This window comes from Lepus europaeus, unplaced genomic scaffold (assembly GCF_033115175.1).
Source record: "Lepus europaeus isolate LE1 unplaced genomic scaffold, mLepTim1.pri SCAFFOLD_34, whole genome shotgun sequence".
Classification (NCBI taxonomy): domain Eukaryota; kingdom Metazoa; phylum Chordata; class Mammalia; order Lagomorpha; family Leporidae; genus Lepus; species Lepus europaeus.
The window spans coordinates 4,284,892-4,295,279 of NW_026909213.1; positions in this window are offsets into that span (position 1 = coordinate 4,284,892).

Here is a 10,388-nt window from a genome sequence, read left to right on the forward strand (position 1 = left end):
CCCGGGAAGCCCCGCCGGCCCTAGGGCCTTGTCGGGCGGGGCCGACGCACGGTGGGTGAGTGGGGAGGGCTGCTGCTGGCACACACCCACTCCTGAAGCCCACTGGGGCGGTCCAAGGGCGAGGAGCTCGGAGCTCGGTCAGGGCTGTCCCAGCAGAGCTTTCTGAGGGTGGACGGACACGCCCGCGGGCAATCAGGTGTTGCGGGCAGGCCCCGGGGCAGGCCCTGCTGAGTCCCCGAGCGCCACCTGGGTTCCTGCCACCACCCTTGGGCCGGATGAGGTGCCACCTTGTGCGTAGAAGCCCTGCACACAGGCAAGAAGCCCCCAGGCCCGCGGCGCACCCGACCCTGGAGCCCCCTGGCCGGATGCAGCCACAGGGAACGGTGGTTCTGAGTTGGCAGGCCCCATTCCCGAAGCATCCACGGGCACTTCCGAAGGGCTGACACCTGCTGCGCCTCAGCAGCCAGCCAACCTCCCTCCCTCTGGCCGGGCACTGCAAGCCACACAGCCACTTGTGTCCCCTGTGTCCCTCCCTGGAGGCCGCAGCGCGTTTTGGGTTTTGGCGCGGACGGGCCCCTCTCGGCTTCCGTAGTCCATTTGCCCCGTAGCCTGCCAGACCCCTGGCTCTAGGAGGCTGCCCAGGGGCGCTGCCAACAGCCCCCAGGTGCTGGCTAGCCGCAGCAGCCGGCCATGGGGTAACACACACACCTGCGGTGTCCCCGGGCCGCACACACGGACTGCCCCGCGCTTCCCGGCGTTGCAAATAGGCCCCCCGGGAAGCCCCGCCCTCCCTAGGGGCTTGTCGGGTGGGGCCGACGCATGGTGGTTGACTGGGGTGTCTGCTGCTGGCACACACCCACTCCTGAAGCCCACTGGGGCGGTCCAAGTGCGAGGAGCTCGGAGCTCAGTCAGGGCTGTCCCAGCAGAACTTATCGAGGGTGGACGGACACGCCCGCGGGCAATCAGGTGTTGCGGGCAGGCCCCGGGGGCAGGCCCTGCTGAGTCCCCGAGCGCCACCTGGGTTCCTGCCACCACCCTTGGGCCGGGAGGAGGTGCCACCTTGTGCGTAGAAGCCCTGCACACAGGCAAGAAGCCCCCCAGGCCCGCGGCGCACCCGACCCTGGAGCCCCCTGGCCGGATGCAGCCACAGGGAACGGTGGTTCTGAGTTGGCAGGCCCCATTCCCGAAGCATCCACGGGCACTTCCCGAAGGGCTGACACCTGCTGCGCCTCAGCAGCCAGCCAACCTCCCTCCCTCTGGTCGGGCACTGCAAGCCACACAGCCACTTGTGTCCCCTGTGTCCCTCCCTGGAGGCCGCAGCGCGTTTTGGGTTTTGGCGCGGACGGGCCCCTCTCGGCTTCCGTAGTCCATTTGCCCCCGGAGCCTGCCAGACCCCTGGTTCTAGGAGGCTGCCCAGGGGCGCTGCCAACAGCCCCCAGGTGCTGGCTAGCCGCAGCAGCCGGCCACGGGGGAGCACACACACCTGCGGGTGTCCCCGGGCCACACACACGGACTGCCCCGCGCTTCCCGGCGTTGCAAATAGGTCCCCCGGGAAGCCCCGCCGGCCCTAGGGGCTTGTCGGGCGGGGCCGACGCACGGTGGGTGAGTGGGGAGGGCTGCTGCTGGCACACACCCACTCCTGAAGCCCACTGGGGCGGTCCAAGGGCGAGGAGCTCGGAGCTCGGTCAGGGCTGTCCCAGCAGAACTTTTTGAGGGTGGACGGACACGCCCGCGGGCAATCAGGTGTTGCGGGCAGGCCCCGGGCAGGCCCTGCTGAGTCCCTGAGCGCCACCTGGGTTCCTGCCACCACCCTTGGATGGGGATGAGGTGCCACCTTGTGCGTAGAAGCCCTGCACACGGGCAAGAAGCCCCCCAGGCCCGCGGCGCACCCGACCCTGGAGCCCCCTGGCCGGATGCAGCCACAGGGAACGGGGATTCTGAGTTGGCAGGCCCCATTCCCGAAGCATCCACGGGCACTTCCCGAAGGGCTGACACCTGCTGCGCCTCAGCAGCCAGCCAACCTCCCTCCCTCTAGCCGGGCACTGCAAGCCACACAGCCACTTGTGTCCCCTGTGTCCCTCCCTGGAGGCCGTAGCGCGTTTTGGGTTTTGGCGCGGACGGGCCCCTCTCGGCTTCCGTAGTCCATTTGCCCCCGGAGCCTGCCAAACCAATGGCTCTAGGAGGCTGCCCAGGGGCGCTGCCAACAGCCCCCAGGTGCTGGTTAGCCGCCTCGGCCGGCCATGCGGGGAGCACACACACCTGCGGGTGTCCCCGGGCCCCACACACGAACTGCCCCGGGCTTCCCGGCGTTGCAAATAGGCCCCCCGGGAAGCCCCGCCCTCCCTAGGGGCTTGTCGGGTGGGGCCGGCGCATGGTGGTTGACTGGGGTGGGCTGCTGCTGGCACACACCCACTCCTGAGCCCACTGGGGCGGTCCAAGGGCGAGGAGCTCGGAGCTCGGTCAGGGCTGTCCCAGCAGAACTTTTTGAGGGTGGACGGACACGCCCGCGGGCAATCAGGTGTTGCGGGCAGGCCCCGGGGGCAGGCCCTGCTGAGTCCCCGAGCGCCACCTGGGTTCCTGCCACCACCCTTGGGCCGGGATGAGGTGCCACCTTGTGCGTAGAAGCCCTGCACACAGGCAAGAAGCCCCCCAGGCCCGCGGCGCACCCGACCCTGGAGCCCCCTGGCCGGATGCAGCCACAGGGAACGGTGGTTCTGAGTTGGCAGGCCCCATTCCCGAAGCATCCACGGGCACTTCCCGAAGGGCTGACACCTGCTGCGCCTCAGCAGCCAGCCAACCTCCCTCCCTCTGGCCGGGCACTGCAAGCCACACAGCCACTTGTGTCCCCTGTGTCCCTCCCTGGAGGCCGCAGCGCGTTTTGGGTTTTGGCGCGGACGGGCCCCTCTCGGCTTCCGTAGTCCATTTGCCCCCGTAGCCTGCCAGACCCCTGGCTCTAGGAGGCTGCCCAGGGGCGCTGCCAACAGCCCCCAGGTGCTGGCTAGCCGCAGCAGCCGGCCATGGGGTAGCACACACACCTGCGGGTGTCCCCGGGCCGCACACACGGACTGCCCCGCGCTTCCCGGCGTTGCAAATAGGTCCCCCGGGAAGCCCCGCCGGCCCTAGGGGCTTGTCGGGTGGGGCCGACGCATGGTGGTTGACTGGGGTGTCTGCTGCTGGCACACACCCACTCCTGAAGCCCACTGGGGCGGTCCAAGTGCGAGGAGCTCGGAGCTCAGTCAGGGCTGTCCCAGCAGAACTTATCGAGGGTGGACGGACACGCCCGCGGGCAATCAGGTGTTGCGGGCAGGCCCCGGGGGCAGGCCCTGCTGAGTCCCCGAGCGCCACCTGGGTTCCTGCCACCACCCTTGGGCCGGGAGGAGGTGCCACCTTGTGCGTAGAAGCCCTGCACACAGGCAAGAAGCCCCCCAGGCCCGCGGCGCACCCGACCCTGGAGCCCCCTGGCCGGATGCAGCCACAGGGAACGGTGGTTCTGAGTTGGCAGGCCCCATTCCCGAAGCATCCACGGGCACTTCCCGAAGGGCTGACACCTGCTGCGCCTCAGCAGCCAGCCAACCTCCCTCCCTCTGGTCGGGCACTGCAAGCCACACAGCCACTTGTGTCCCCTGTGTCCCTCCCTGGAGGCCGCAGCGCGTTTTGGGTTTTGGCGCGGACGGGCCCCTCTCGGCTTCCGTAGTCCATTTGCCCCCGGAGCCTGCCAGACCCCTGGTTCTAGGAGGCTGCCCAGGGGCGCTGCCAACAGCCCCCAGGTGCTGGCTAGCCGCAGCAGCCGGCCACGGGGGAGCACACACACCTGCGGGTGTCCCCGGGCCACACACACGGACTGCCCCGCGCTTCCCGGCGTTGCAAATATGTCCCCCGGGAAGCCCCGCCGGCCCTAGGGGCTTGTCGGGCGGGGCCGACGCACGGTGGGTGAGTGGGGAGGGCTGCTGCTGGCACACACCCACTCCTGAAGCCCACTGGGGCGGTCCAAGGGCGAGGAGCTCGGAGCTCGGTCAGGGCTGTCCCAGCAGAACTTTTTGAGGGTGGACGGACACGCCCGCGGGCAATCAGGTGTTGCGGGCAAGGCCCCGGGGCAGGCCCTGCTGAGTCCCTGAGCGCCACCTGGGTTCCTGCCACCACCCTTGGATGGGGATGAGGTGCCACCTTGTGCGTAGAAGCCCTGCACACGGGCAAGAAGCCCCCCAGGCCCGCGGCGCACCCGACCCTGGAGCCCCCTGGCCGGATGCAGCCACAGGGAACGGGATTCTGAGTTGGCAGGCCCCATTCCCGAAGCATCCACGGGCACTTCCCGAAGGGCTGACACCTGCTGCGCCTCAGCAGCCAGCCAACCTCCCTCCCTCTGGCCGGGCACTGCAAGCCACACAGCACTTGTGGTCCCCCTGTGTCCCTCCCTGGAGGCCGTAGCGCGTTTTGGGTTTTGGCGCGACGGGCCCCTCTCGGCTTCCGTAGTCCATTTGCCCCCGGAGCCTGCCAAACCAATGGCTCTAGGAGGCTGCCCAGGGCGCTGCCAACAGCCCCCAGGTGCTGGTTAGCCGCCTCGGCCGGCCATGGGGGGAGCACACACACCTGCGGCTGTCCCCGGGCCCCACACACGAACTGCCCCGGGCTTCCCGACGTTGCAAATAGGCCCCCAGGGAAGCCCCGCCCGCCCTAGGGGCTTGTCGGGTGGGGCCGACGCATGGTGTTGACTGGGGAGGGCTGCTGCTGGCACACACCCCACTCCTGAAGCCCACTGGGGCGGTCCAAGGGCGAGGAGCTCGGAGCTCGGTCAGGGCTGTCCCAGCAGAGCTTTCTGAGGGTGGACGGACACGCCCGCGGGCAATCAGGTGTTGCGGGCAGGCCCCGGGGGCAGGCCCTGCTGAGTCCCCGAGCGCCCACCTGGGTTCCTGCCACCACCCTTGGGCCGGGAGGAGGTGCCACCTTGTGCGTAGAAGCCCTGCACACAGGCAAGAAGCCCCCCAGACCCGCGGCGCACCCGACCCTGGAGCCCCCTGGCCGGATGCAGCCACAGGGAACGGTGGTTCTGAGTTGGCAGGCCCCATTCCCGAAGCATCCACGGGCACTTCCCGAAGGGCTGACACCTGCTGCGCCTCAGCAGCCAGCCAACCTCCCTCCCTCTGGTCGGGCACTGCAAGCCACACAGCCACTTGTGTCCCCTGTGTCCCTCCCTGAGGCCGCAGCGCGTTTTGGGTTTTGGCGCGGACGGGCCCCTCTCGGCTTCCGTAGTCCATTTGCCCCCGGAGCCTGCCAGACCCCTGGCTCTAGGAGGCTGCCCAGGGGCGCTGCCAACAGCACCCAGGGCTGGCTAGCCGCAGCGGCCGGCAACGGGGTAGCACACACACCAGCGGGGTGTCCCCGGGCCGCACACACGGACTGCCCCGCGCTTCCCGGCGTTGCAAATAGGCCCCCCGGGAAGCCCCGCCCTCCCTAGGGGCTAGTCGGGTGGGGCCGGCGCATGGTGTTGACTGGGGTGGGCTGCTGCTGGCACACACCCACTCCTGAGCCCACTGGGGCGGTCCAAGGGCGAGGAGCTCGGAGCTCAGTCAGGGCTGTCCCCAGCAGAACTTTTCGAGGGTGGACGGACACGCCCGCGGGCAATCAGGTGTTGCGGGCAGGCCCCGGGGGCAGGCCCTGCTGAGTCCCCCGAGCGCCACCTGGGTTCCTGCCACCACCCTTGGGCCGGGATGAGGTGCCACCTTGTGCGTAGAAGCCCTGCACACAGGCAAGAAGCCCCCCAGGCCCGCGGCGCACCCCGACCCTGGAGCCCCCTGGCCGGATGCAGCCACAGGGAACGGGGGTTCTGAGTTAGCAGGCCCCATTCCCGAAGCATCCACGGGCACTTCCCAGAAGGGCTGACACCTGCTGCGCCTCAGCAGCCAGCCAACCTCCCTCCCTCTGGCCGGGCACTGCAAGCACACAGCCACTTGTGTCCCCTGTGTCCCTCCTGGAGGCCGCAGCGCATTTTGGGTTTTGGCGCGGACGGGCCCCTCTCGGCCTTCCGTAGTCCATTTGCCCCCGGAGCCTGCCAGATCCCTGGCTCTAGGATGCTGCCCAGGGGCGCTGCCAACAGCCCCCAGGTGCTGGCTAGCCGCCTCGGCCGGCCACGGGGAAAGCACACACACCTGCGGGTGTCCCGAGCCGCACACACGGACTGACCCGCGCTTCCTGGCGTTGCAAACAGGCCCCCCGGGGAAGCCCCGCCGGCCCTAGGGGCTTGTCGGGCGGGGCCGACGCACGGTGGGTGAGTGGGGAGGGCTGCTGCTGGCACACACCCACTCCTGAAGCCCACTGGGGCGGTCCAAGGGCGAGGAGCTCGGAGCTCGGTCAGGGCTGTCCCAGCAGAGCTTTCTGAGGGTGGACGGACACGCCCCGCGGGCAATCAGGGTGTTGCGGGCAGGCCCCGGGGGCAGGCCCTGCTGAGTCCCCGAGCGCCACCTGGGTTCCTGCCACCACCCTTGGGCCGGGATGAGGTGCCACCTTGTGCGTAGAAGCCCTGCACACAGGCAAGAAGCCCCCCAGGCCCGCGGCGCACCCGACCCTGGAGCCCCCTGGCCGGATGCAGCCACAGGGAACGGTGGTTCTGAGTTGGCAGGCCCCATTCCCGAAGCATCCACGGGCACTTCCCGAAGGGCTGACACCTGCTGCGCCTCAGCAGCCAGCCAACCTCCCTCCCTCTGGTCGGCACTGCAAGCCACACAGCCACTTGTGTCCCCTGTGTCCCTCCCTGGAGGCCGCAGCGCGTTTTGGGTTTTGGCGCGGACGGGCCCCTCTCGCTTCCGTAGTCCATTTGCCCCCGGAGCCTGCCAGACCCCTGGCTCTAGGAGGCTGCCCAGGGGCGCTGCCAACAGCCCCCAGGTGCTGGCTAGCCGCAGCAGCCGGCCATGGGTAGCACACACACCTGCGGGTGTCCCCGGGCCGCACACACGGACTGCCCCGCGCTTCCCGGCGTTGCAAATAGGCCCCCCGGGAAGCCCCGCCCTCCCTAGGGGCTTGTCGGGTGGGGCCGACGCATGGTGGTTGACTGGGGTGTCTGCTGCTGGCACACACCCACTCCTGAAGCCCACTGGGCGGTCCAAGGGCGAGAGCTCGGAGCTCAGTCAGGGCTGTCCCAGCAGAACTTATCGAGGGTGGACGGACACGCCCGCGGGCAATCAGGTGTTGCGGGCAGGCCCCGGGGCAGGCCCTGCTGAGTCCCCGAGCGCCACCTGGGTTCCTGCCACCACCCTTGGGCCGGGATGAGGTGCCACCTTGTGCGTAGAAGCCCTGCACACGGGCAAGAAGCCCCCCAGGCCCGCGGCGCACCCGACCCTGGAGCCCCCTGGCCGGATGCAGCCACAGGGAACGGGGGTTCTTTGTTGGCAAGCCCCATTCCCGAAGCATCCACGGGCACTTCCCGAAGGGCTGACACCTGCTGCGCCTCAGCAGCCAGCCAACCTCCCTCCCTCTAGCCGGGCACTGCAAGCCACACAGCCACTTGTGTCCCTTGTGACCCTCCCTGGAGGCCGCAGCGCGTTTTGGGTTTTGGCGCGGACGGGCCCCTCTCGGCTTCCGTAGTCCATTTGCCCCCGGAGCCTGCCATATCCCTGGCACTAGGAGGCTGCCCAGGGGCGCTGCCAACAGCCCCCAGGTGCTGGCTAGCCGCCTCGGCCGGCCACGGGGGAGCACACACACCTGCGGGTGTCCCCGGGCCGCACACACGGACTGACCCGCGCTTCCCGGCGTTGCAAACAGGCCCCCCGGGAAGCCTCGCCCGCCCTAGGGGCTTGTTGGGTGGGGCCGACGCATGGTGCTTGACTAGGGAGGGCTGCTGCTGGCACACACCCACTCCTGAAGCCCACTGGGGCGGTCCAAGGGCGAGGAGCTCGGAGCTCGGTCAGGGCTGTCCCAGCAGAACTTTTTGAGGGTGGACGGACACGCCCGCGGGCAATCAGGTGTTGCGGGCAGGCCCTGCTGAGTCCCCGAGCGCCACCTGGGTTCCTGCCACCACCCTTGGGCCGGGATGAGGTGCCACCTTGTGCGTAGAAGCCCTGCACACGGGCAAGAAGCCCCCCAGGCCCGCGGCGCACCCGACCCTGGAGCCCCCTGGCCGGATGCAGCCACAGGGAACGGGGGTTCTGAGTTGGCAGGCCCCATTCCCGAAGCATCCACGGGCACTTCCCGAAGGGCTGACACCTGCTGCGCCTCAGCAGCCAGCCAACCTACCTCCCTCTGGTCGGGCACTGCAAGCCACACAGCCACTTGTGTCCCCTGTGTCCCTCCCTGGAGGCCACAGCGCGTTTTGGGTTATGGCGCGGATGGGCCCCTCTCGGCTTCCGTAGTCCATTTGCCCCCGGAGCCTGCCAGACCCCTGGCTCTAGGAGGCTGCCCAGGGGCGCTGCCAACAGCCCCCAGGTGCTGGCTAGCCGCCTCGGCCGGCCATGGGGGGAGCACACACACCTGCGGGTGTCCCCAGGCCGCACACACGGACTGCCCCGCGCTTCCCGGCGTTGCAAATAGGTCCCCCGGGAAGCCCCGCCGGCCCTAGGGGCTTGTCGGGTGGGGCCGACCCACTGTGGTGAGTGGGGAGGGCTGCTGCTGGCACACACCCACTCCTGAAGCCCACTGGGGCGGTCCAAGGGCGAGGAGCTCGGAGCTCGGTCAGGGCTGTCCCAGCAGAACTTTTTGAGGGTGGACGGACACGCCCGCGGGCAATCAGGTGTTGCGGGCAGGCCCTGCTGAGTCCCCGAGCGCCACTTGGGTTCCTGCCACCACCCTTGGGCCAGGATGAGGTGCCACCTTGTGCATAGAAGCCCTGCACACAGGCAAGAAGCCCCCCAGGCCCGCGGCGCACCCGACCCTGGAGCCCCCTGGCCGGATGCAGCCACAGGGAACGGGGGTTCTGAGTTTGCAGGCCCCATTCCCGAAGCATCCACGGGCACTTCCCGAAGGGCTGACACCTGCTGCGCCTCAGCAGCCAGCCAACCTCCCTCCCTCTGGTCGGGCACTGCAAGCCACACAGCCACTTGTGTCCCCTGTGTCCCTCCCTGGAGGCCGCAGCGCGTTTTGGGTTTTGGCGCGGACGGGCCCCTCTCGGCTTCCGTAGTCCATTTGCCCCGGAGCCTGCCAGACCCCTGGCTCTAGGAGGCTGCCCAGGGGCGCTGCCAACAGCCTCCAGGTGCTGGCTAGCCACAGCAGCTGGCCACGGGGGAGCACACACACCTGCGGGTGTCCCCAGGCCGCACACACGGACTGCCCCACGCTTCCCGGCGTTGCAAATAGGTCCCCCGGGAAGCCCCGCCCGCCCTAGGGGCTTGTCGGGCGGGGCCGACGCACGGTGGGTGAGTGGGGAGGGCTGCTGCTGGCACACACCCACTCCTGAAGCCCACTGGGGCGGTCCAAGGGCGAGGAGCTCGGAGCTCGGTCAGGGCTGTCCCAGCAGAACTTTTTGAGGGTGGACGGACACGCCCGCGGGCAATCAGGTGTTGCGGACAGGCCCCGGGGGCAGGCCCTGCTGAGTCCCCGAGCGCCACCTGGGTTCCTGCCACCACCCTTGGGCCGGGATGAGGTGCCACCTTGTGCGTAGAAGCCCTGCACACAGGCAAGAAGCCCCCCAGGCCCGCGGCGCACCCGACCCTGGAGCCCCCTGGCCGGATGCAGCCACAGGGAACGGGGGTTCTGAGTTGGCAGGCCCCATTCCCGAAGCATCCACGGGCACTTCCCGAAGGGCTGACACCTGCTGCGCCTCAGCAGCCAGCCAACCTCCCTCCCTCTGGCCGGGCACTGCAAGCCACACAGCCACTTGTGTCCCCTGTGTCCCTCCCTGGAAGCCACAGCGCGTTTTGGGTTTTGGCGCGGACGGGCCCCTCTCGGCTTCCGTAGTCCATTTGCCCCCGGAGCCTGCCAGACCCCTGGCTCTAGGAGGCTGCCCAGGGGCGCTGCCAACAGCCCCCAGGTGCTGGCTAGCCGCCTCGGCCGGCCATGGGGGGAGCACACACACCTGCGGGTGTCCCCAGGCCGCACACACGGACTGCCCCGCGCTACCCGGCATTGCAAATAGGCCCCCCGGGAAGCCCCGCCGGCCCTAGGGGCTTGTCGGGCGGGGCCGACGCACGGTGGGTGAGTGGGGAGGGCTGCTGCTGGCACACACCCACTCCTGAAGCCCACTGGGGCGGTCCAAGGGCGAGGAGCTCGGAGCTCGGTCAGGGCTGTCCCAGCAGAACTTTTTGAGGGTGGACGGACACGCCCGCGGGCAATCAGGTGTTGCGGGCAGGCCCAGGGGGCAGGCCCTGCTGAGTCCCCGAGCGCCACCTGGGTTCCTGCCACCACCCTTGGGCCGGGATGAGGTGCCACCTTGTGCGTAGAAGCCCTGCACACGGGCAAGAAGCCCC